General features: G+C 35.4%; 1 long non-coding RNA gene across 1 annotated transcript; it reads right to left on the bottom strand.

The window, feature by feature from the left end:
• Positions 1–1,023: 1,023 nt before the first annotated feature.
• LOC142837376 (uncharacterized) lies at positions 1,024–27,674 on the bottom strand. The gene is made up of 6 exons (XR_012908258.1): positions 27,454–27,674; positions 23,854–23,949; positions 21,749–21,831; positions 18,894–19,060; positions 3,496–3,593; positions 1,024–1,046 (listed from the first exon to the last, which is right to left on the bottom strand). It is a non-coding gene; the product is annotated as an uncharacterized LOC142837376 (long non-coding RNA).
• Positions 27,675–27,937: the final 263 nt, after the last annotated feature.

Below are 27,937 nucleotides of genomic sequence, written 5' to 3'. Positions count from 1 at the left end.
TAAATATTCAGAGAACTACCTCTTTCTATACTTCTCTAATATTCTGGAATTGCCTAATACCAGCATACTTGTTTTAGACCAGGAGTATTGTGAAAATGTCTTCTGGGTTTCTAAATTTCCAAATGAGCATATTGTGGATTGTCTCAGGTTACAATGTAACCCTAAAGGCAAAAAAAATAAGCTAAAGAATATAACGCAGAGAATATACTGTTTACTAGTCTAAAGAAAATGGTATTCAGCTTACTCACCAAGTTTGATATGGTTCTGTAACATCAATATTAAATTATCTTTTCTAAATTGTAGATGATAATGTGAAAAAATGGGTAAATGTCTGGGTTCTTCAACTGTCATCCTTATGCCTATAATACATTTAGAATAGCATGGAGGTAAATCTATACCCATTGAATAAAATTGAATAAAAATTTGTGGTTATAATTAGCCAATGGGGTACTCCTCAGTGGTAAAAGACGATGACATCTTCAAATGTGCAGGCAATAGAATGAACCTAGTAAAGTCCCTCTTGATTGAGTTTACACAGATCAGAATAATGACGATTGTTTGTAGCCAATCATCAGTGAACACCAAATAAAACAAACCTATAGCCCACAAGGCCAGACAAGCTAAGTAACAAGGAGAATACACATTGATCCTTTGACAGCACCAGTCTATTCCAAAGAGCATGTGGGGCACTGAACACATCCACTCAGAGCTTGGCGAAACTGGCCTTTGTGCAAAGAACTCCCCATGTCCTGACATTGGAAAAAATGCAAGATGTCTGAACTGGACAAGCAAGATTAAAGTACAAAAGATTGCCAAACTTTGACAAGACTGGGTAAGATGAATTTAAAATTCTTCCTGCTTTTGAAAATGGTCTGTCAGTGTCAATATGTCTAAGAAAATGTTGTTTGCTCAAATGTTAAAAATGAAACTTGGCTGATAGCCTACATAGCTGGTTGTCTCTGTCATTTATTGCACATTTGAAGACAGCATATCTTAAGGAGTAGATCTGTCGGCAGATGCTGATGGCTTGTATCCTAATGCCCTGACTTGAAATAACCAATCAGAAATTATATCATTTAATATACTGTATGGCCAATAGCTTAAGAGCAATGCTAGCTTACTCCTATATCCTAAAATAACCCACTTCTCCTAATCTGTGGACCACCATGAGGTCGTGGATTACTGGCAAATTTTAGCAGATGCCAGGAATGGTATCTGTGTTTGACAGCAGCTTCATGACTTCTCAGTGACTCTTCCTAATTTGTCTATATAGCTCATTCAGGCTTTTTTTTACTCTAAGACATTGGTTGATTAAGCTTAATTATTAACAAATGGCAATACAAGATATTCACAGAATATATCACCTCCAAAATCAGCTTCCCTTTTCTTTCTAAATAAAAGAGAAAGATTTAATTTTAACATACTAATATTGCATATAAAAACAGTTACCTAGCAATAATCACAGTTATGATATTCATATGCATCTTATATTTTATCATAACTAAGGACACTATGACTATTTATTCTTTTTATAGTACAAAACATTTTATTTCCTGAGTATCCTCTTTTTATAAAGAGCAAGAAAGACATCCCCTCTGGTGGTGCGTGTGTTTGCACGGATGCGCTTACGCTCCAAAATGCAGATTTTATCCTTCCAGCAACTCAGCCTCCACAAGCTTTGTGATCCTATGTTGTATCATTGCAAAGATGATTGATTGCAAAAATAAGTCTTCATCTCGATGGAAGAATGTATTGCTCCAATAAAAGGCAGGTCCTCAGGGTTCACTGATTCTGCTCTACTGAAGATAGAGCAAGGAACATCTAGGGCTTTTTTTGTATTGTATGACTAGGTCATTTTAGCAAACCTAGGCAGAGGTGGTGAATAGCTGAAGATATTAAAGTAAATTCAGCCTAAGGGAAAATGTCGGGAACAGATATTTAGGTTGTCAAAATGAAAATGAACCTCATTTGAAAAGGTCCAAGTGAGAAGTAATTCAACATATTTCATTCTATAGGAAGTTAGCTGGGCCCCTGTACTGTATCAGTAAATCACAAATTGAATCTGCCTCTTTGGACAATGTATTAGTTTCCTGTTTCTGCTGAGACAAATCAGCAAACATTTTGCTGTTTTAAAGCAACACAAGTGGATAATACTCCTGATTGTTTGTGTACAAAAAATGGATTTTTCTCAACTCAAAACAAGGTGTTGTGAGGCAGCATTTCTTCTGGGACTTTTGAACAAAAGTCCATACTGATGCCATACAAAGTGACAGGTGACATCCTACCTTTTCAGTGAATGCTTGTCTTTCTTACATTATCTTTTAGGTCCCTTATCATCTCAATAAAGGCCTCTGTGGGTATACTGAGATAGCTAAACTAAATAGTACACGATCACTTGCACATCTCAAATTCATGAACTTCATTACAGCTACAACGTCTTGTTGGCCATGCCAGGGAATGTTCACAGCCTCTTTTGATTAAGACAAAGGTATTTCTAGATTTATCACACCTGTCACAGAAGAGGAAAGAGTTCTTTGGATTCTAATTTGAATGCATATGCTTCACCTAAGCAGAGGCATAAGGAAGTAAGCACTGTGAGACCTCATAGGTGTGATGATCTTTTTAACATCTCTCTGTGCTCTTTCTGCTTTGTGTTGCATCAGCAGTAATAAAGGTGACCATCACCATATCTGTGGTGATAATTTTACATCCTCAATGGGCAGGAGAGAAGCCATTTCAGTTCTTTTAAAGATCTTATGACTAACAAAATGTTGGCAAGGTTAAGATTATATCCATGAAATATATTTCAACATAAAGTTGTACAAGAAGTTATGTCATGTAAAGAGTAACAATTTATCTGCTCTGGTACTTTTTTTTCTCTGCCATCTATCTCTATGCAACAAAAGAGGAGACAAGATAAAGATTTGCATTAATGAAAGGAGATGCAAATTTGCTAATTCAATTGATACATTGTCAATACAGAAAGCATATTTCATCACAGCAATTATACTTGACAGCGGCATAATCAACAGAACATGTATAAAATTAGAAACAGATTAAACACACCAATGATAGAAGCAAGATGTACATGTGTGAACCATGCAAGGGGAATGTGTGGCCAGGTAGCCTATAATGTTATAGAAAGTATAGAACTAGACCCTCTTGTTACATAGAAAGATGTCATACTCACTAATGACAAGATTTGGGTCAATGCAAACATACAAGGTTTCACCAGCATTGCGTATACAGCATCAGACAGTTGAGAAACTTGAAATGTACTAAATGAGAAAAAGTAGGGTACATAATGAAAGGAAAATTGAGTAAAAAAGTGAAAAGAAACTTAGCAAAAAAGGCAACAGCCATGTTGCTAATCTGGGACCTCCAAGAGCAGTAACAGCACAAAAAGAAACACAAATACAACATGAAAAACTTGCAGTGGTTAAGGATACTTTAAAAGGAATATAAAGCTGGAAAGTCAATGCTTCAAGGGAATACCTGATTCAGAGAGTCTCAGACTCATATGGAGGGTTCTAATTTCGAAGTATGCTTAGTTAAAACACTCATTGTAGATTATTCTGTCAAATCAGAATGTGCTGGGAAAGAGAGAAAAAAGGCAGAATAAAAAGTGAGATAATAGAAACCTTACAGGACACAACAAAAAGTCGTCTCATTAAAAAGCCCAGGATGAACAGGCGAATGTGGAATAAGAGGAAAAAGATAATGGTTTGTTCTCTACAACAGTGAAAAGATTTGTACATTCTTTTCTGCTAAAAATGTACTTCAGGTTGATAACAAAAGTGAACTCATAATTTAACCCCTCAAAGTTAGGTGAGGAGATATTTATTTCTTCTTAATTAGATTTCTTAACTCTGGGACAGTAAGAAAGTGCCAGAGTAGGAAACCAGGGATTTCTGTTACAAACTTTACTGAACCCACCAATTTCTGTGTCTAGACTGCCTCAAATATGTATATACTGTTCCATTCTCTGTTCGTTTGTTTGTTTGCATTACTTAAGTTTAAGTCACAAAAATATCACAATATGTGCTCATTGAAACAAAAAAGTGTAATACAGAAATTTATATACCAATGCATTTACTTCCATGTCTTCCCAATGGGTACACATTGGTTTAGAAGGCTCGCATTCAGATAACATGCCTGACTATGAATATGATACTGATGTATTCGTAATTAGAAGGATCTTCATAGACTTCAGTATGATCTTTTGTAACTTTATTTGAAATAATACTAAATGTTTTTCTCTTTTTACCAAATTTTACCTATTTGTTATAATTCTTGTATTAATTGTTCAGGTCTTTAAAAACATTTATCTTTATGTTTAGCATTCCTGATCATTCTTATTCTTTAAGTTAAAACTGTGGATTATTGCATGTTATGAAATGCTTACCCAGTATCTAAAGAAATTAATTATGTGGAGTTTAATATTTAATCTATTACTCTTCAGTAAATATTGTTTTTAGGCTACAAATTGATTCCAAATGTTGTTGAATAATCGGGAAATGTATTAACCCTTTTATCCCTTATTTTTGGTAGGCATAATATCTAAAAAAATATTTGGCTAGGTAGTATCATTGTTTCTTTTAGCCACAAGTAATGTCACTTTGTGGCTGTCAACTGAAAGATTGCCCCATCAAGAACTCTTCAAAATGTTTGCTTTCATTTGATATGAGGAACAAAAACGTTCAGTAAATTGTTATTTGGTGCCAGGTTTTACCATGGTGACTTATATAACTTCAACCAAACATCATCAAACTGCTGAAAATAAGAGAAAATATGAAAGAAACAAAACAAACAGTAACATTATGTGTAGAAAACACTAGTAAACAACTCTAAGTCCCATCAGAAGCAGGAGGTTAGACCGTGGAACAGAATGCTGAAATGCTAAACAACAAAACAAAACAGGCAAATGTGAGCAATCAAATATAATAAGTACAAAATCTATCAATCCAAAGTACAGTAAGAAAAAATAACCTTCAAATAAACAGGTCAAATAAGTGATATAAATAGCATAGAGAATTGTCAGCAATATTTTATACCAAAAAAGCTAAAGGTATTTTTCTGTTTGCAAAGATAATACTCATTGAAATTAAGTGGTCTACAGGAGAGAAAAGTTAGAATAAGTTGTATAGTTCCAATATTGTCAACTCACTAAAGGATAGTAGGACAATTGAATTATTAAGTCCAAAGGTGTGGTGATATTTTGCTTGTGTTCAAAAAAATAAAACTTGCCTTAATATCAGAGAACAGAACTAGCTATTAGTTAACCATAGAGGTCTGGAGGCCTGTAAGGACAGACAGGAAGTAATATGGCTGGCTAGAGAGAGGAGTATAAGGTAGGAGGAGACACGAGAACAGACTCTTTTTTCTGGTGAGGTGTTAGCAAGGTAAGAGTTAACTGTGACTTGTTCCTTTGTCTCTCGGATCTTTCATCATTTACCCTTATTTATGCCTCCGAGATTTTTTTTTATTATTATTAATTCCGATTAGAACTCATGCAACACAAAGAATCCGTCTTGCAGAAAACCCCCTGTTTATCTGGCTTTTAAAAATCTTTCTACCACTACCACCAGACCTTCAAGTCTTACCTGAGCTTTAGCTGGGAGAATATTTTGTAGGTGTATTTATGGAGACTGAAATCCAGAACTGTTTTTTTTGTCTTTTTATTTATTTATTTAAAATTTCAACGTTCTCCCATCCAGCACCCATATTTGATTGGACAATCTCTGGTGACACCAACTCATGCCTAAGTCTGATATGTAACAATTCAACATTGACTGCTACTTAGTGCTATACAATTTGGTTTTGGTTACTGAGATGATCATCTGAGAAATAGAATATAGCCAGAGCATGCCGAATAAGGACCTGCTATGCTGAAAGTGTTATTAGCAGTCCTTGCCTCAGACAGCAGGAGTGTGTGTTTTCAAATTGTTCCTGGAATACGAACCAAAGACAAGAATGATCTCCATTCTGCCAATAGGAACAAATCCTGTGGTAACCATGGAGATGTCCATCAGAGCTGCTGCCTCATTTCTCCCTCCCTTCTCAAGGTGTGGTTCGGCAGAAAAAAAAAAAATGAAAGAAAACGTGGATGACAGAAAAAAAAAACAACGCAGTTTTTCACAGAGGGGAATCCAATTATCATAGGGGAAAGCACTGCAAGGGAATTAGGAGTTGATCATATGTCCCTCTTCTTGGGTCTGTATCCTGCCTATTTTCCTGAAATCGAACATTTCTGCCTGAGGATGGCTGATTATTATTCCTCACCGCCAATTGCAGCTTCCTGGTATCACATTCAGAAATGCCATGTGATACTTCCTAGAAACACTGACTGTGGAGTCTGCCACTTGAAATTTTCAGATTCTGAGATGCCGGAAGTATCCCCCGATATGGCAATTATCATAGTGGGTACTCCAGTGGGGCATATGATCAGTACATTCCCGGTTTCTGTCAGGTATTGACTCGCAAACTAAAATTTTGATTACAGAAAATGAATAATCAAAGACAAATCAAAAATCACAGATATTAAGGCTGAAGCAGTGATTTCCGCGACTCGAGCACATTTCCTGCACTGCAAGCAGGAACAGGTGACTCTAAGCGGAAGCATGGGGAATCTCAGAAATTCTGTGCTTTTACTAGGTATCTATAGCTTCTGTCTCCTGCACGTCTCTGGAACAGATTTTCTTTCTGAGTTTGTTTATAGCCAATCTCCTGACTAAATTCCAGCTAAACGCTGGACTTTAGCCAGGAGACTGGCTGGCAAAATCCCTCAGTGCAGTCCTTTTTATGTTATCTAGGAACCAATAAGAAGAGAGCTCTCAAACCTGAAAGCACAGGACTGCATTTTACATCGTGATCTCATCCGGAGCTGATGATTCATCTCTGTCTCCCTCCTCCCTGCGTGTTGTAAAAAGAAGCAGAGCCACTTATGGGGAACACAGGATAAAATATAATTTACCCTTTGTTTTGCCTCCAGTTAACAACAGACAAACCTGCCTAATTAAGACTGGTTGCCACAGCAACATTGTAGCTCCGTTTGCCTAGATTCTAGCTGTATACATGAAAGCCTCCATACCTAACTGTGCTTTTTTGATTGTGACTTCGCGCTGTCAGGTGCATCTGGCTTCTTATTCTTTCTGATCTGTTTTTGTTTATTTTTATGTGTTTGTTTATGCAGTTAAAATATAATTATTTATGTTTTATAAACTACATGTAATATGTAGTATATAAATATAATATATGATTACAATGGTTCATGTAGATGAATTACAATACATAATATATTGAAGTCCATTAGAACATTGTATAGGGCGATGGATGTATTGTAGAAAGAAATATTGATTTTAAGCCCTCCTGAAATTGACCTGACTGTAATAAAGTATCCCGCTGTGTCTTAACGATAATAAAATGATTCAAGTTAATTCTTTTCTGGAAAAAAATTAAATATATTTATATTATTAACATTTATTTTTGCCTGTTTTTAAGTCCTTATAGATATTTGCACCCCTACCTTTGCAAGAAGCTACTTTCATAATGTCTCATCATATGTAATTAATATACCTGAAATATTGTCTTAATATAAATTTATAGGTATTTGTTTTAAAAATCCACTAGATTCCAAATACTAGAATTCTTGTGAAAATTCCTTAATCACTATTAAATCTGAACCATATTTTTTTCTTTAATATATTCAGAATATATTTAAGGAAGTTGTATGTCCATTAATTATAAACCATCTATTGGTACATAAGTGCCCTACATAGCAAACAACGCTGATAATAGTTCTATATTTCTTTCTCAATTAGCTCAGGACTAAAAATAGCTACTCTAATAAAAGTTTTGATTTCATTGTATTTCTTCTGTGCATAGTGTGTTTTGATCAATGAATTTACTACGAGAATTATGCATTTAGTTACAGTTGTTGGAAATTCTTTAGGGCAAAAGTGCTTACGTATTAACTAATGGTGGTTTGATGCAGTTATTTATTAAAACTTGTGCAATTGCGATAGGTGTCCTCCTGGGACTTAAATGTGCCATTCTAACCTAGCTGTCCATGAATACTCAGAAAACTTCCTGTTTCCAGATTACTCTAATATCCTGGAATTGTACAATATCAGCATGCCTGCATTAGAAAAAAAATATTCTAAAAATTAATTGCTGTTTTTCAAATTTCCAAATGAGCATATTCCTGACTGTTTCAATTTTCAATGTAACCGTGAAGGCATAAAAATTAAGATAATGAGTATAAATCACAGACCCCATAATTAACCACTCTGAAGATCATTGTATTCTACTTACTCACCAAATATGATATGGTCCTCTGTATACACCAATGTTAAATTATCTTTTCTTAATAGTTGATAATAATGTCAAAAGTGGAAAAATGTCTAGGTTTTGCCTCTATAATCCTTAAGCATATAGTGAAATAAGAGCAACATGGAAGAAAATCCATGGTCATTGGCAAATAATAGATTTTTAAAAAATGTGGTCACATTTACACAATAAAGAACTATTCAGCATTAAAAACTAAGACATCTTGAAACTTGCAGGCAAAGGAATGAATCTATAAAAATCCATTCAAAGTAGGTGACCTAGACCAGGATGATGAGGAGGCTTTGTATCTAATCACAGGTGAACAACAACTATAAATTATAGAATAGGGAACCTAAAACTCAGGCCCACAGAGAACCAAACTAATAAGGGGAACATTAAGGGAAAAAATGATAACCCTGGGAAAAGGAAAAAGACAAATATCATGAAAAAATTGGGAAAATATGGATGCGGTAAAAAGGGAAGGCAGAATAAGAATAAAGATAGTAATGAAGAGGAAAGAACTAGGTTTGGTGAGCGAAAGAGATAGCAAGGAAGGAAAAATTTAAAATAAATGATAGAAACATTATGGAAATAGTTAAATCCTGGAATTGTAGGAATTCAGAAATATGACCATAACTTAGACCCTGAGTAATAGTTGAGAAGGTACTTGAACAGTCCTTGCCTTGTAGTCAGATTGATGACTATCTTAAATGTCATCATCATAGAACCTAAATCCAGCAAATTATGGAAGCAAATACAGAAATCCACAGTTGCTGACATGACTGAGTTCCTAAAATCCAGTTGAATAATAGGAATTGTAAGAATACATGCAAGAGAGATCAAGGTCGTGATTTGAATACCCACTGAAACAGCTTACCTAGGCTGATGGTATCTAGGAACTCTGCCTGACAGTGCGGAACTAGGATACTAACAATCTAAGCACTCTGAATGTGAGGGAGAGTTGAATGACTGGGGCAGACTGTGGGCCCAGGCCCAGTGGGACCAGGATTGATTCATCCTGCATGTTCTGATTTTAGGGAACCCATTCTCTGGAATTCTATCTAGCAAAGTCTAGATGTATTGGGAACAGAAAAAAAATGATATGTTCATATGAAATAAAATAATGAAATTACCTGTATCAGTGATATGTCTTTTTAAGATATCATGTAAATCATATGTAAACAAGGAATAAAAATACATTAAAAAGCAAAAGCGAGGCTTTATATATATAACTTATTGTTTTTAATGTAATTCAGCTTTTGAATAATTTCAATTGGAGACAAAAATATGAATACTGAACTATATCCCTGTATTAGGCTTTTTTTTATCTCATTGGAAACAAAGTCACAGTGTTTTTACTCTTTGCAATTGTATTATTTGCTTATGTCATGTCACAGACTGTGGGTGGAAGCCTGACTAAGAAAATGAACCAGTTTATTAATGCCATATGGTAAGACAGTTGTAGATAATAGCCCAGTCTGTGGTAAGATATTTAGAATCATCTGGGCAGGTTTACATTAAATGTTCATGATGTTGTTCTTCAGTATGTAGACATGAGGATGACATCACTGCTGAGTAAGTAAAATATGTGAGGAATAAACATAGATATTTTCTACTAAGAATATATATATATATACAAACAATATTATTAATAAATTTAATCATAAAATTTCTCAAGATGATAGTAATTATGGCAATTTACGTGGACATCAGTATAAAAATAAAATGAAATAAAAAGAGAGAGTGCATTAACTAATGAAGAACATGGTATGAAATATTCCTTCATATAGTGTGAATATATTTCCTTGTAAATGATTTAAGAATGATTCTGACTGAATATTGTCTAAGTAGTATAAATTTAGGCTGAAGAAACAGACAAAATTATAGTTAGAAAAAATGGAGGAGGCTCGGTATCATGAGAAGCTGTGGGAAGTAGATGTAATTATTATACTGAGAAAATACAAGTCCACATGGTAGAGCACATATAAGAAATATAATTAATTCATAATTTATATGTTAACTAGTAATAACCTGAGTTATTTGCTGAGTGTTTAGAAATAATAATAATTTTCTCATTAGTTACTCAGGAACTGTCAAGTGGTAAACACAACTCTTTCTACTAAGATATTCTGATGTGGGGAAACTAATTAGCATAAAACAAATAAAAATAGATATCTAAAAGTTTTTAAGCAATCAAAAAATAGAATCAAATGTGGCTCTGATTAAGTGTTTTCGTTCAGCTATGATCAATGCAAGTGGAAAAGAGTGGAATGGCTCTTTAAGCGATGTTTTATGAGCTGGGTGCTGGTGACTACCAGGAACATAACTTTATTAAGTGTTCCTTCATCCAAATACATCATAAGGTTTATTAGCAATGGACTGTGTGCTACTCAGTGTATGAATAGACCAAATAATGTTCAGAGGTGCAGTGACAATCATGACTCACTGAGACCTTAGCCATGAAGCTCATCTCAAAGGGAACCAAAGGTGAGGAGCCAGCTCCAAATGCCATGCATCAAGACATGCTTTACTCTGAGCAGTGTTAAATTGCAACTAATATTGTAGTTTAACATTTGTCTCATCTAATCAAAGAACAATGCAGATATTCAGTAAAGAAAGTTCAGGACAAAAAAGACTCTAGACAGACAGCTGGGTGTTTATAGATATGCACGTGTCAGTGTCTCTGCTGGTCTTTTTAAAAATGTTAGTTCTTTATTTAAATGAGGTAGTATTCATGAAACACTTATAAAAGGGAATTTAAGTAATTGCTTTCTTTTTACGTTCTCTTCATTCATTTTACATTCTAAATAAATTTATCCCACAGACTCTCCCTTCCCATTCTTCTCTCCCCACAGTCCATCCTCATCAATTCTTCCCAAAGGATAGGGGACACTTGGGGAGGCATCATAACTTGACATATTAAGCTGACTCAGTTCAAACCCTAACTTATCAAGAAGTATTAGACATCCAAACTTACGGAATTGTTTCTAAAATTAGATCTTGTACCAGAAATGAGTCCTGGTCTCCCTCCCAGCCCCTTAAATTGACCAAGCTACACATCTATCTCCCAGAAGCAGATACCCTAGATCAGTGGAAAATAGACTTTATAGCAGTTGATATAGAGTTCATGATTTCCCATGAACTTGGTTCTATTCTATGTAAGTTTCTGAAGATGTTCAACCTCCCTTGCTCATATAATTCCTACTTGGTTGGCATTTTGGTATCTCTTCAGACCATTGAAAATTGCCTCTCTTCTATTAATATACAAATATTAATAGGAATAAATTTATCACATCCCAGTTTTAAAACAACTGCCCTTCAAAAATCACTATTATATCTGAAGATTGTATCCTTTTCTCTCTTTAATGACAACTCAGTTCATTTAAGCAACTTGTATGTTGTTCAGTATGAATCTACCTACTGGAACATTAGTAGACAAATTTGGTAAATGTCCTTGAAAAAAAAGAACAACTAATGTTCTTTCTCAGTGATCTCACTCCAATAAGGATCAGGCATCATTTATCTTGTCAGTATGAAAGGTGGAATTTCTGAATTTTTGATATGCCACAAGAATTAAGTAGTTTGTTCTATTACTTGGAATTCATGAGTTCACATGTGCTTATGTGAATCCTTTTCAATGTGTCCCAAGGTCAGAGAATTCAGACCTACTTTTGCACCTTCAAGGGTATAAGCTAGGATGCTTTGACCTAAGGTGTTGCTACAGACTACTGTGCCAAGGAAAAAGAGTATTTTGCCTAGTGTGTGGTTACGTTCTGTTTGGAGATGTGTGGATGAAATTACTATGTTTGTTCTTTGTATCATGGCAAGGAAATCTTGCCTCACACCCAATTTTATATTGAGGTACATAAGAACTATGAATAATAAACTTGAGACAGATCACGATATTCACTGCATTACCTACAAAAATCTATAAATATTCTCTTGTTAATTCCTATCTTAATCTTAATCCCAACTTGGAATAGTTCAGTAAAGATCCTGAGTGATGGCTCCTCAGAAGTGAAGCTTGAGTATGGTGGTATAGCATTATGGATACTGCAAGTCGAGAATATCATAAATGTAAGTAAAGAATATGTACTTGGAAAAAAATTAAGAGTGAACATAAGTTGAATAACATGGGAATATAGTTGTAAATAAAGTTGTAATGGGGCAGAAAATTAGTAGTTAACTTACTATTCAATTGCTTGGAGATGTCTTAAAGTTTTGTTATTTATTATTTTTATTTCTGTATAAATAAAAACATTCCAAATATCTGTGTCCCCCTCCTCCTACTTCCCTCCCATTACTCTTCCCTTTCCCCTTCCGGTACTAAGAGAGGGCACGGTTCCCTATCCCGCGGGAAGTCCAGGCCTCCCCCCTCATTTCAGGTTTAGGAAGCTGTGCCACCAAATAGACTAGGATCACAAAAAGCCAGTACATGCATTAGAGACAAATCCCAGTGCCATTATCATTGGCTTCTCAGTCCGCCCCAAATGTCAGCCATATTCAGAGGGTCCAGTTTGATCCCATGCTCGTTCAGTCCCTGTCCAGCTGGAATTGATGTGCCCCCAATAGATCAGGCACGCTGTCTAAGTGGATGGACAAACACTTCGTGGTGCTGACTACAGCCACAGCTCACATCAAATTGAATGGAGAGAAACTCAAAGATTCCACTATAATCAGGAAAAAGTGAAAACTTTTCTCTCCACATCTCTTCAATATAGTGCTTGGTATTCTAACAATAGCAATAAGAAAACATAAGGGGATCAAGGAGATTCAAATTGGAAAAAAAGCAGTCAAAATTTTGTTATTTGCAGATGATGTGATAGTGTACATAGGTGACCCAAATTCTCTACCAGAGAAATACTAGAGCATAAAAATACCTTCAGTGATGTGGCATGATGTAAGATCAATTTATAAAAAAAATTAGTGACCTTCCCATACACAAAGTATAAAGAAGCAGTGAGGGAAAACATAGAAACATCAAATTCACCATAGCCACAAATAGCATAAAGAGTCTCGGGGTAACACTAACCAAGGATGTGAAAGATCTATTTGACAAGGACTTTAAAGCTTTGAAGAAAGAAATTGAAGAGGATAACAGGAAATGGGAAGATCTCCCATGCTCATGGATTCATGGAATCAACTTAGTAAAATGGCTATTCTACCAAAGGAAATCTATAGATTCAGTGCAATCCCAATCAAAATTCCAACAAAATTCTTCACAGACCTTGTGAGAACAAAAATAATGCTTATATGGAAAAAAACACTCATGGTATTCAAAACAATCCTATACAATAAACGAACTTCCAGTGGCATTGCCATCCCTAACATCAAACCCTATCACAGAGTTACAGTAATGAAAACAGGTTGGTATTTAAATAGAGACAGAGACATTGACTAATGGAATAGAATCAAACCCGGATATCAATTCACAAACCTATGAACACCTGATTTTTTAAAAAAAAGCCAAAATTATACAAACTGAGAATCTTTTGTTGAGAAAGGGGTAGAGTCATTAAGACAAAAAGGCAACCTACTGAATAGGAGAAGATCTTCACCAACCCCACATCAGACACAGGTCTGATCTCCAAAATATATAAATAATTCAGGAAACTGGACCTTAAAATTCTAAATACCTCAATTAAAAATGGGGTATGAACTGAACAAAGAATTCACAACAGAAGAATTTCAAATGGCCAAACATACATAAGGTCATTTTCAATTTCCTTAGTGATCAGGGAAATGCAAATGAAACCAATTTGAGATATCATCTTCCACCTGTCACAATGGCTAAAATCAAAAACACCATTGTTAACATATGCTGGAGAGGATGTGAATTAAAAAAAAAAACACTCATCCATTTCTTGTGGGGATGCTAACTTGTACAACCACTTTGGAAATCAGTGTAGAGGTTTCTCAGAAAATTGGGAAACAACCTACCTCAGTTCCAGTAATAACACTTTTGGGAATATACCCAAGAGATGCCCAATCATACTATAAAATCATTTGGAAAAAAAATCATTTGGTCTACTATGTTTATAGCAGCATTATTTGTAATAGTCAAATCTTGGAAACACCCTAGATGCCCCTCAATGAAAGAATGAATAAAGAAAATGTGGCACATCAGCAAATTAGAGTACTACTCCATGGTAAAAAACAATGACATCTTAAAATTTGCATGCAAATGTTTGGAAATAGAAAACGCTATCCTGAGTAAGATTAATCAGACCCAAAAATATTAATATGGTATGTACTCACTCATTGGTGGATTCTAGCGATAGACAAAGAACATTGAGCCTATAATTCACAATTCTAGAGATGCTAAGTAATAATGTGAACCCAAAGAAAAAAACATATAGATCCTCCAGGAAACTGGAAGAAGACACCATAAAGAAAAGATTGAGAGCATGGGGGTAGGCAGAAGTTGTGAGAAAAGAGAAGAGGAGAGCTGTGGAAAGCTTGGAAAAGTGGGATGTTTGAGATGAAGGAAAAATGGATATGGGAGCAGTAAAGAAGATATCTTAATTAAGGGAGCCAATTTGGGGTTGGCAAGAGGCTTGGCTCTAGAGGGGTTCCCAGGTCTTCCTGGGGATGTCCAGCTAGGACCTTGGGCAGTGGAGGAGAGGGTGTCTAAACTGTCCTTGTCCCATAATCAGACTGATTATTAACTTGAATATCACCATAGAAACTTCTAGAGGTGATAGATAGAAATAGAGACTGAGACCCATACCAGAGCACTGGGCAGAGCTCCCAAGGTCCACTTAGAGATATTTTAAAAGCTAGAGCAGCTCACGTGTAACAGTTTCAAGAAGAGAAATTTGTAGAATTTGTAGAGCAGCTCTCCCTTTGATTTTCCAAGGATGGTATCTTGGAAACACAAAAAAATGAGGTGAAAATTTAAAACAATTAAAACCTTGAAACAGCACAAAGTATTCTATTAATTTGTGGGTACTTATGAGGTAGAGTTTGGATTTCCACCATGATAAGTAAAAAGTATTTCCATCGACAATGGTCAGAAGTGAGACATTACACTCCTATCCACCATAGGAGCTGTGAGATGAGGATATATTTTATAGTACTCTGTATTTCTGATCATCCTGTGCCTTGAGAGTTATAGGAAGAAGGCAATAAGTAACAGAATAAGGAGCACTGAAGTCCTTTGATTCTGGTGAGGAATGATGAGATGTAGAGAATGGTGAAAAATTAAGTAGGAGCTATACATTTTAAGAGATGTAGCAATATCACTATCACAGAATTAGGAAAGTTTGTATATCTCCTCTTATCAGAAAAGCACTCCTCTTCCTACACAAGGGCTGGTTTAGAGCAGTCAATGGTGTAGAGACCTCCTGGAGTACTGCAAACACTCAGATTTAGTTGTATATCTCTTCAGCAAGCTAGTTTCAGAGAAGGTACCAGCTGAGGAGAGATAGCATAAATGTTATTTGCAATAGAGCAAAGTTATGTGCAGGAAAAATAAAACACTTAGATGCCCTGAGCCCATTTTAACAACTCAACGAATTAAAAGCAACCAGGACACTGTTTGTCTTCAAATGGAGACTATCTGTTGCGGGAAACCAAACATGCAGAAAAATTGTTGGGACACAGATGATAGAAATCTGACCCAACAAATTCCCGTCTCTTTTCATATGCTTAATGGTGAGGGACTTCATAGAAAAAGAAATCAGCTAGTAAATTTTGAAATAGCAGCATATGCCCAAGTTAATTCAACTTTAAAGAATGCCTGGAATACAAAAGTTGGGAACTTGGGGGTGGTGGTGGCATGGGAGTAAGGGGAGATGGGGAGAGAAAAATGAGAAGGGGAGTATGGGAAGAGCTTGGGGAAAGGGACTGATGGGATAGAGGAAGGGCAGATATGAGAGCAGGGAAGTATATATCTTAAGGTAGGGAGCCATTTTAAGGTTGGAATGAGACTTGACTCTAGAGGGGTTCCCAGGTGTCCATGGAGATGTCCCCAGCTAAATGCTTGGGCATCTGAGGAGAGGGAGCCTGAAATGGCCCTATCCTATAGCCATATTGATGAGTATTTTTCAAATCACCATAGACACTTCATCTGGCGAAGGATGAATCTAGAGACAAAGACCCACATTGGAGCAACAGACTGAGCTCCGAAGGTCCAAATGAGCAGCAGAATGAGGGAGAACATGAGCAAGGAAGTCAGGACCCCTAGGGGTGTGCACAACCACTGAGATGTTGGGGCTGATCTAATGGGAGCTCACCAAGGCCAGCTAGACTGGGACTGATGAAGCATGTGATCAAACCGGACTCTCTGAAAGTGGCAGACGAGGTGGGCTGACTGAGAAGTCAAGGACAATGGCACTGGGTTTTGATCCTACTCTATGTACTGGCTTTGTGGGATCCTAGTCTGTTAGGATGCTCACCTTCGTAGACCTGGATGGAGGGGAGAGCATCTTGGACTTCCCACAGGGCAGGGAACCAGGACTGTTTCTTGGACTTGAGAGGGAGAGGATGCGTAGAAGGGGAGGGAAATGGGAGGAGGGGAGAATGTGGAAATCTTTAATTAAAAATAAATTTATAAAAAGAGTTACATAGAACAAACATTTTTTTTTAAAAAAAAGAATTCCTGGAATAAACTTCTGTCTCGTGGAATTCAGGCTAATATAAACTCAATCAGGACCTGATGAATTGTTTATGATGACATACTAATCAAACATATTAACGGGAGATACAGAAGCTGGACAATTGAGAGATGAATAGCAAACATATGACAATACTATTGCAGTTATTAAGTTTGCTTTGAGACCATTTAGAATGAAACATAATATATCTGATTACATTTGAATATCTTAAGATATTGGACTCTTATATAATCAGTCTTAGCTATGACTTCTCCTTTACATGAAAAAAATAGTTATAGACCTTATCTCTAACAATGAAATCTAGAAATTGGAGATTGATTTAAGATTCAAGAATAGTAATTAGCGTAATTACTGTTTCTATTGCCTTCACAATCTTCCACATCAAAAGATACCAATAACATTGTCTTAGATTTACAAGATTTTTTTATATTTTTTTCTATCCCTGGGTTCCTCAAAGTTGTCAAAGATTTGCATTTAGTGTTTCATCAGTCAATTCAAAACTCAAATTAGAAGATACAATTGGAATATCTTGATTCATGATATGACAAAAAGATTTACATTTTGCTTGAATTCTGTTTCGCAGGCTACACAAATTTTTAGAGATCAATTTCAACAAGTTTATGTCATCCAATAAAGGATGATAACTTGTTTGTCCTTATAAAGGAAGTAAGTTTGTTTGAAATATCGGGTCAACTTCATCTTAATCCTGTCCCTTCAGGGTTAGTAATTTCCCAAGTGAAAGAAAAAAAATTGCTGTCTTTTGAATATTTGGGAAATATGTTTTATCCAGAAGAAATTAATCATAAAAAATCAGAAATCAAGAGAGAAAGATGGCAAACTTTGAACTACTTTCAGAAATTATTGTGAGATACACCAAATCCATGGTGGCTTCACGAGACTCACCAATTCCACAGATCTACACTTGCTTCTTGAAGGGTATAAGCTGGGATGATTTGACTTATCGTGTTGTTATAGGACATTGTGAGAAGAATAATGATATTTTGACTTAGGGTGTGGTTGCTCCCTGCTTGGTGATTTTAAGAGAATATTACTTGGTTTGTTCTTTGTATCATGGCAAGGAAGTTTTGCCTCCTAAATCATTTTTGGACTGAGATATATATGAACTTTGAATAATAAACTTGAGATATATAACAGTATTCACTGTGTGTCTTGAATATCTATATAGTTTTTCTTGTAATTTTTTATCTTAATCTTATCCCTTCCACAAGTATGGAAATGGGTAGGTCAGGACAATAAATGATGGCTCCTCAGAAGTGAAAATGGGATATGGACATATTGCTTGATCAATACCAAAAGGTAGACGATTCCACAGGTGTAAAGTAAAGAGTAAGTGCTTGGGAAAAAAAGTAAAAGTGAACATGGGTTGAAAAATAAGAGAATATAATTGTAAATAAATTTGTATTGTGAAAGAAAATCAGTAGTTAAGTGACTATGCAATTGCCTAGGAGATAATTTACAAGCTAGAGGAGCTTAGGTGGATCAGTTTCAAAAACCAAAGTTTTTAGAATTTGTTGAGAAACTTACCCTTTGATTTCCCAAGCATGGTCCCGTGGACACAGAAAAATTGATGTGAAATACCAAGACCATTATAACCTGGAATTAACACAAAGTATTCTTTTCATTTGTGGGGGCTCATAAGGGTGAGTTTGTATTTGCACATAATAGGTAAAAAGTAGTTCTGCCTGCAATGGTTAGAAATGAGACAGGACACTCCTATCCACCACAGGAGCTGTTAGATGAGGAAACATTTATAGTACTGTTTGATTATGATCAGCCTGTGCCTAGAGAGAACGATAGGTAGAAACTGCTAAGAACAAGAATAGGGAGGATTCAGGTCCTTTGCTTCTGGTGAGCAATGCTGAGAAGTAGAAACTAGTGGAATAATTAAGCAGGATCTGAAAAGCTTGAGGAATTTAGCAATATTACCTTCACAGAAGTTGGAAACTCTGTAAATCTCCTCTAATCACAAAAGCACTCCTCCTCTTACCCAAGGGCTGGTTTAGATCAAGCAATGATGCAGAGACCTGGAGTAGTGTAAACAACCAGTTGTGTTGTGTATCTCTCAAGCAAGCTAGTTTCTGGGAAGGTACTTGCTGAGGAGAGAAAGTATGAATGTTATTAGCAATTGAGCAAAGATAAGTGCAAGAGAAATAATAATTTAGTTGCCCTGAGCCCATTCAAAAACCTCAAAGAATTAAAAGCAACTCGAGCTCATTATGGCTCAAATGCTCATTTGATGCAAATGCTGCTGGAGTACAGAATTTTAGAAGACTTAAACTATGGAAAATGTAAACACCTGGACAAAGCTTACCTGTCAAATGGAGACTATCTGCTGTAAAAAACAAACATGAAGAAAGATGTTGGGTCACAGATCAGAGAAATCTGACCCAACAAATTCCCTTTTCTTTTCATATGCTTACTGGTGAGTGACTTCATAGAAAAAGAAATCAGCAATTACATTTTGAAATAGCAGTATATGCCCAAGTTACTTCATTGACAAGAAGGACTGGAATAAACTTATATCTTTTGAAGGGCAGACTGAAGGCTAATGTCAATTAATTCAGGGACCTGATGAATTGTTTCAGGATGCTGCAGTAACCAAGCAGATTAATTGGAGACACCGAAACTGGATACTTGATAGGTAAAGCTAGCCTAGAACAATACTATTATAGTATTTAAGTCTGCTTTGAGACCATTTAGAAATAAGAGTAATATTTCTTATTTTATTTTAATATTCTTAGATATTGGACACTAGTATAGCCAGTGCCTAGCTATGACTTTTGTTTTACAGAAGAAAAAAATAGTTATAGATGTTTCTCCTGAAAAATAAATCTGGAAATTGGAAATTGATATAAGATTTAAAAGCCATTAATGAAAGTTAATGGGACCTTTACATCTTGCATTGCCTTCTGTTTCTTCCATAACAAAAGAACCCATAATGTTGTACTATATTTAAAAGATTCTTTCTGGACCATCCCCTGGGCCCACTGAAATTGTCAAAAAATTTGCAGTTAGCGTTTCATCAGTTAATTTCAAATATCAAGTTAGAAAATAGAATTAGAACATCTTGCTTCAGGGCATGACAAAAAGTTTTATATTAAGGCAGAAATCTGTGGCTCAGGCTCCATAAAATCTTACATTTCAATTTCCACAGTTTTATTTTATGCTTTAATGATGATGACTAACTTGTCCACATAAATGAAGTAAGTTTCTAATATATTGTCAGCTTCAACAGAATCATGTACTTTTAGTGTTTGTTATTGGCCAAGTGTAAGTAGTACAAATAGAGCCATCTTTTGAATATTTGGGGATATATGCTTATTCAAAAGAAATTAAGCCTCAGAAATTGGAAATTAAAAGAGAAAGATCACAAACTTTGAATGACTTTCAGAAATTACAGTGTGATATACCAACAACCACTGTGCCTTCATGAGTCCCACCTAGCTCCTCTGCTTTTATGTGATTGTTGTGATGCTTGAACAATTAGTTGGACACCTGAAAGTCAGAGAATGATTTGTCTCTGTGGCTTTGGCTGATACTTTGAAACCTGTTCCTCATGCAGGATTGCATTGTTCTGCATAAATATATGGGACTTATATTTTTGTTTTATTGATATTTATTCATATTTTGTTATATTTTTATGTTGCCTGGTGTTATGGCGAGCTGTTATGCCAAGCTTTCTGGTGTAAATGAGAAACTCCTTCATACTGTGAGAATACAGTGGAGAAACAGAGTAAGAGGTTGTCCAAATGTAGGGGTGAAACAGGAGGCAGAGTAGAGGCTGCAGTTATGTTGGAAAATAACAAAAGATGGCAGATGGACATTTGATTCAAGGGCTCCTATGGTTTATGAAAACATATATTATCAATGCATAAAAATTTGAATCTAAAGATATTCTATTAGTTTTTTGGTTTTTCAAGGCATGGTTTCTTTGTTGCTTTGCAGCCTGTCCTGGAACTAGCTCTGTATAGCAGGCCGGAATAAAACTAACGGAGACATACCTGCCTCTGACTCTTGATTCCTAAGTGCTGGGAATAAAGGCGTGCACCATCACCACCTGGTGGATATGTTATTTTTGAAAAGATGTCCTGCTTTTGGTCCACAGAAGATGAGAACATATGGATTGTTTCCAGGCCAACGTTATTTGAAGGAGCAAGATCTCCCAGAAGAACTCCAGAAACATACAATACTAACAAAATCTTAGTAACATTATTTAGTTTTTCTAGATATGCAGAGATATAGTTCAGTTACATAGATAGTCTTCAACACTTCAAAGACCTAAAGAACATAACATTCAAAAGTTTTTAAGAACTTACAATTTTCTCAACAGTGAAACATGCCTGCTTCTGGCAGCACAAATTACTTCATTTGTGGGTGCTTAAAAGGGAGAGTTATGTTTTCTACCCTGAGCAGCAGAGATGGCTCCCATGAAATTGTTAGAAGAAAGAGAAGACTCTCTGCAGACAGAGGAGCTGATAGATTAAGAAGTATTTATGGGACTGTGATACAATCAGTCTGAGCCTAGTAAGCTGTAGAAGAAGTCACAAATACCATAGTGAAGATCTTTAAAATCAATCACTTCTGACTAGGAATACTGAGAGTCAAAGATGGTGGAAAGCTAGAACAGGAGCTAAAAGGCCTGAAATACTTAGTAATTTCACTTTCACAGAAGTTGAAGTCTCTGAATATCTTCTGTCATAAAAGTATTACACTTCTAATATAGTGGCTGGTTTAGATCCATCTATGGTGCAGAGATCTCCTGGAGCAAGGCAAACATCCACCTTTTTTTGTGCATTTTTCCTACAAGCTAGTTTCCAGAGAAGGAGTGAGCCGATGTGGAGTTGTTCAGGGATTTCAAGTATTTCTAGAATAGAGCAATGAGATGATCAGGGAAATCTACTCAGACAACAAGACCTGAAACCATTACAACAAGGCAAAGTATTAAAAGCAACCTAAGCTCAGTGTGACCAACTTTCTCCTTTTACACATGCTGCTAGAGTATATGGATTTAGAAGCCATACTCCAGGATCTGGAAGTAGATGGCCAAAGCTTGCCTGACAGGAAAAGGCTACCTGACGAGGAAAACTGAGTTTTCAGAACAAAGTCAGTCCACCGCTGTGAGTAATATGGCCCAAGTAGTTCTTGGAATAAATTTCTTCCTTCAGGAGAACAGACTATGGACTTACCTTAAATAATACAGGGACCTATTAAGTTGTTCCAGAATTTTGTATCCATGCTGATGCAGCCATTAATAAGAATATTAAAAATTCACAATGTTGATTTTTGATTATTAAACATCTATCCCATGAAAGTACTAATGTAATATATCAGCTTGCTTTGACATCTTTTAGAAAGAAAGGTGCCTTTTCTGATCACTTCTAAATTATTGAGGAATTGTAACCTCATACACCCAAGGACTAATTATGGCTGCTGCTTTTCAGGAGTAAACATGTAAATATGTTCTCTCACACACTGAAATCTGTAAAATGGAAACTGATACAAGAATTATAAATAGTTAATGAGACCGTGCACCTAGGTTGAGCTTTAGAGACGAGACTGGATTACCTTCTCATTAAGGTATGGACCAAATGATACCTATAAAATATTTTAGATTTAATAGATTGATTTTTACCAAGCTTTTTGTTCCAAAATATTTTCAAAGATTTCTATGTAGTGTTCCATTGGGCAATTGAAGGACCAAATTGGGAGATATCATTGATAAGTGTTGCCTTAGGTAATGGCAAACAGTGTAATATTATGCAATATATGTGTAGTTCATGCAATACAAAATATTCTAAATATTTTCAACAAGTTTATATTATCCATTACAGATCTTGTTTGTCCATGAAAAATGAGGGAATTTGCTTGCAATTCTTGGACAGCTTCAGCAGAACCCTTCCCTTATGGGTAGTTCATTTCCCACAAAAAATACAAAAGCAACCACCTTTCCCAATCAGGACATATATTTTATCCTAAAGAAATTAAGACTCAGCAATTGGATATTGGGATCAATAGTTAGAAATCTTTGAAGGAATGTCAGAAATGACTGGTAAATATTCAGTGACTGTGCCTATTTTAAAATTGTCTACTGAAAATCTTGAGCAATTTAGTGAGATTGGTAAGGGGAGAATTGACCCAATTATCCCAGGTTATATATTGTTACTGCAGGTCAAGTAGTGACTCAGGTGAACATTCTCCCTGGCTTCTTGAATACACAATTTCAATGAATAAATAAATTAATTAATTAAATAAATGTATGTGAGTTATTTTGATGCTGCAGGTCAAGTGTTGACTCAGGTGAGCATTCTCCCTGGCTTCTTGAATACATAATTTCAATAGATAAATAAGTAAGTAAGTAAGTACATAAATAAATAAATAAATAAATGTGAGTTATCTTTGAGTCACGACATAATTCACTGCACCATGCACTTTTTATTCCAAATTTTCTAATTGTGAATTCCCACAAGCATTATACCATGCATAGATTTTGGCATGATGGTGTAGAAGAGACTTTTGTCCTAAGCAAATTGAAAGACCATTGCAATGGATTATGGAAAGGACAAAACCATGCTATAATATAGGGTCAAGTGCATGTGAGCTCATGTATTTGTATGTGTGTGTGTTTACAGGAAGAAAATGAACCACAATACCTTACTGAAAGTTTGGTGTAGTGGATTGACCAGAAGATTACCAGACTAGATGATATTGTAGCTGCTAGTGCTCACCAAGTAGTAATGGATTGAGATTGCCGAAATTGTGTTTTTGAAACTCTGATGATAATAATGGATACACATATTGCCACAATGTGTATAGAGTGTGAGTTTATATGTATGCATTTCTATTTGCAAAAAAAATAATTTTAATAAGCAGTTGTATTTATTCATACCTTTTGTAGTTCATATATTTTATTGATTTTGTTGATCACGTTGAGTGCCATTTGTTCCAGGGAAAGGCTGTTTGCTCCTCCCAGCCATCCTGCTCACTTAGCCCCAAAATAACAAAACAGAAATTATATTAATTAAAATACTTCTTAACACACTTGCTCTAGCCACTAATCAGCTAACACTCATATCTTGATTTAATCCATTTCTATCAATCTGTATATTGATACATGGCAGTAGCTTACCGGGAAAGATTCAGCATGTCTGACTCTGGTGGCTCCATGGTAGCTCTCTCCTCTGCTTTTTTCCTCCCTGCATTTAGTTCTGTTTCCCCTGCCTACCTATGTTCTGCCCTATCAAAGACCCAGGCAGTTTTTTTTTTTTCATTAATCAATGAAAGCAACACTTAGAGAAAAGGACCTCCTACACCAGTATGTATGTATTTTACATAAAAATATGTAGAAATAAGGGAATTTTTTAAATAGGAACATTATTTTAAAACCAAGTATGAACATGAAAATATTACAAAATTGTATCTAACAATGTCATGATAATTTAGCAACAATTTGATGTTTTCAATTAGAAAAAGCACAATACATGTATTATTTTCAAATTTCACAATTCTCTGCATACTTGTATTAGTGTTGCATTTACATGTACATGTTTTGACATTAATTTCAGAGTACTAGTCTCAAGTAATATTTCTGACACATTTTAATATATGTTTATATGAACATTTAAATTTTGATAAAATCACTGCAATGCCTTCTCTAGATTTTCCCTGTAATCACCAATATCAGTACTCCAGCCTCAGGTCATTTATCTGTTCTCTCTTTGCAGTGACATCTGACTTCAGGGAAAATGTGAGTGTGTGTGTGTGTGTGTGTGTGTGTGTGTGTGTGTGTGTGTGTGTGTTTTGGTATGGGCATTCTTCCAGTACATACGCATCATTTCAAAGCTAGTATACCTGAGAAAATCTATTTTTCCCCTTTCATCATTTCTGTAAATAATAAAAGATACTATGATAATATTTTGAATTCATAATGTTCCCCAGAATACAGTAGAGCATTCTCTGGTTTTTGTAATAAAACAATTACATAAGCAAATTTACATAGTTTAAATTGAATAATACAAGTGTACATATACATAAATACCAATAAATTACTATTTGCATGTGTTACTAAAATAAGATGGCACAGATTTGAAATTTGCCTCACGTGGTATGAAAACAGGCAAGTAAATCTCAGAGCTCCTGCATTCATTGCATATGCTTAGTGTTCTGAGAAAAACATGATCATGTTTGTATATCAGGTTTTTTTCACATGTATGTATTACAAATATATCCAGTATTTAATATTTCAAATTACCAGTTCATGGAAGAACCCTTTATGAGTCTGTGAATTTTTTGAACATAAAAGCAGTAAATAACATAAAGGTTATTATTTAGAGTACACACTGATATTTTTATATGTAACTAACTACTCTACTACTTTCTTTGCTCTGATTATATTATTGGCATTCTTACAGATTCAACAACTTTTGTCTGACTCCTGAACTGAAACCATAGGATGACTAAAGTATCTTTGTGATTTTATATAATCCACACATATATCAAAGAAGAACAACATTCTGGAGACTCCCATACAAATCTAAAAAAATTAATAAAATTAAGATTTACTGTTTATATTAATAATATAGGTAATTAAGCAATATTATTACACTATTAGGATCTTAGAGTCAGTCTCATAAACCATTAATATAGCTATATCTTCTAATAATCATCCTAATATGTTATAGTCAAACCCACAACTAACTGGACTACAAAATATCAAGGTAAAATGCATGATTTCTTCAGCTAATTCAAATGTCATTATTTGTCAAAATTTATCTTCAGAGGGTATTACTGGTTACATATGCATAGGCATGTCCAAATTTCTACTATTTGATTTTTAAGAACTGTAGCTATATAGTTTAAAGAAAGCACAATTTGCCAATTGCAACACTTGAGCCTACTTTATATTGTAAGTGATAGTATAATCAGAAATTTCATATATGTATATTTTAAAGATGGCAGAAATATTGTTACAGATTGAAATGGAGGCTCTTGATTCCAAAGTACCAATGTTTTCCAGTCTCAACATTACTAGCAGATACACACATTTAGAATCTGAGATGAACTGAGATGAACAAGATAAGTTCGGAAATTTTAAAGCATATAAAACAAGACACACAATAACAAAGATATCTATTGTGTTAATGATTTTGAAGGGAAGTATGCAATACCTCCCTGTCTTCACCAATAAAATCTGGATTTCCAAAAAGCACATGCTGTGTGATTTCCTAATTGGGAATGGGCAAAAAGTGAGAAAATATCATTTACAAGAGTATTTATGTGAAAATTCACAAAGACTATGTCAAACAATACAGCAAATCTGAGACTGTGAGAACCTTAAAAGCAATAGGATGAGAAGAAGTAGATTTACTATTCTATACCATATTATAATTCAGAGTCTTTGGGGACAGGTAAAATAGTGCTTTAATATGTTACTGCATAATATTATCAATGATTCTGTTTTCATGAGAAAAAAAAAACCTTCAATGACATACCAATTTTCACAATGAAATTCAGAGAAAATAGGAAAGGGCATGACTGCCCTTGACACTGTCATATAATAAAACATTAAGGGAATTATTCCTTTGCAGATGCTGCAGTGTTCAAGACAGAGATAGTGGTGCAAGGACTTTAAAGAGTAAGAGAGGTTTCAGGAGCAGGGATGGACATGATGCACAGACCATAACAGCTGACTCCAAACAGTAATACTGGAATATACCAGTACCTGACTGCTAATTACCCTGGGGTTTTTGTCATAAAGATGTCAAGAGCTGTCTGCCGTGTATGTGAAATGTACATTTGGATTTCAGCTATAAATATTTGCAGCTGCGAGCTGGCATATAGCCAGAGCCTGAATAGGAAGGATTCGCTATGCTGACAATATTATTAGCTTTCCTTGCCTTGGAATCCTCTGAAGGAGTGTGTGCATTCAAATTTTCCCCGGAACAATGACTAGAATGATCTCAATTCCACCAATAGGAACAAAGCCTGTGGTAACCTTGGAGATCTGCATCAGAGCTGCTGACTCATTTCTCCTTCCCTTCTCTATGTTTGCTCCGGCAGAAAAATATGAAAATGAGAGTAGATGGCAGGAAATAATGTCGTTTACTTAGGACCAGAATCCCATTATCAAAAGGGAAATCATTATGAGGTAAGTAGGAGGTGATCACGTATCTGAATTCTTGGGTCTGTATCCTGCCTATCTACCTGAAATTTCCATTTCTCCCTGCTGATGGCTGATTGTGATTCTGTGCTGCCGATTGCAGCTTACTGGTATCACATTCAGAAATGCCGTGTCAGAGTCCCTAAACACTTATTACGGAATCTTACACTTGAAATTTTTAGATTCCCAGATGCCTGAGGCTATTTGCCAACATAGCAATTTTCTTACTGAGGTTTCCAATAGCGCATAAGATCAGTACATTCCAGTGTTGTCATGTATAGACTTTCTATAAAAATCATCATTTCAGAAAATAAATAATCTAAAGCTAACCTTGGAATCGCAGATTTTGCCGCTGAATCAGTGGCTTCAGACTCGAGCTCATTTCCCTCACTGCAAACAGAATCAGGTGACTCTCACAAATTCCTTGCTTTTCCTATTCTTCTGTATCCTGCAGGTCTCTGAGACACATTTTCTTCTCTGGTGTTTTTTACAGTGAGGCTTTGACTAAAGTCCAGCTTTGAGCAGGACTTTAGTCAAAGCCCCACTGGCAAAATTCCTCAGTGCAGTCCGTTTTATGCCGTGTAGGAACCAATAAGCAGAGAGATCTCATAACAAGGACCGGAAAGCACAGGACTGATTTTAATTGATGATCTCATCCAGAGCTGATGAGTCATCTGTGTCTCTCTCCTTACCTTGTTCTGTGAAAAGAAGCAGAGCAATTGACACGGGAACAGAGGATAAAATGTAATTTACCCTGCATTTTGCCTCCAATTAACAGCCAACTAAACTGGTAAAATGTAACAGGTTGAGCCAG

Source organism: Microtus pennsylvanicus, chromosome 18 (assembly GCF_037038515.1).
Source record: "Microtus pennsylvanicus isolate mMicPen1 chromosome 18, mMicPen1.hap1, whole genome shotgun sequence".
NCBI classification, from domain to species: Eukaryota; Metazoa; Chordata; class Mammalia; order Rodentia; family Cricetidae; genus Microtus; species Microtus pennsylvanicus.
This window is presented reverse-complemented; position numbering and strand designations above follow the sequence as displayed.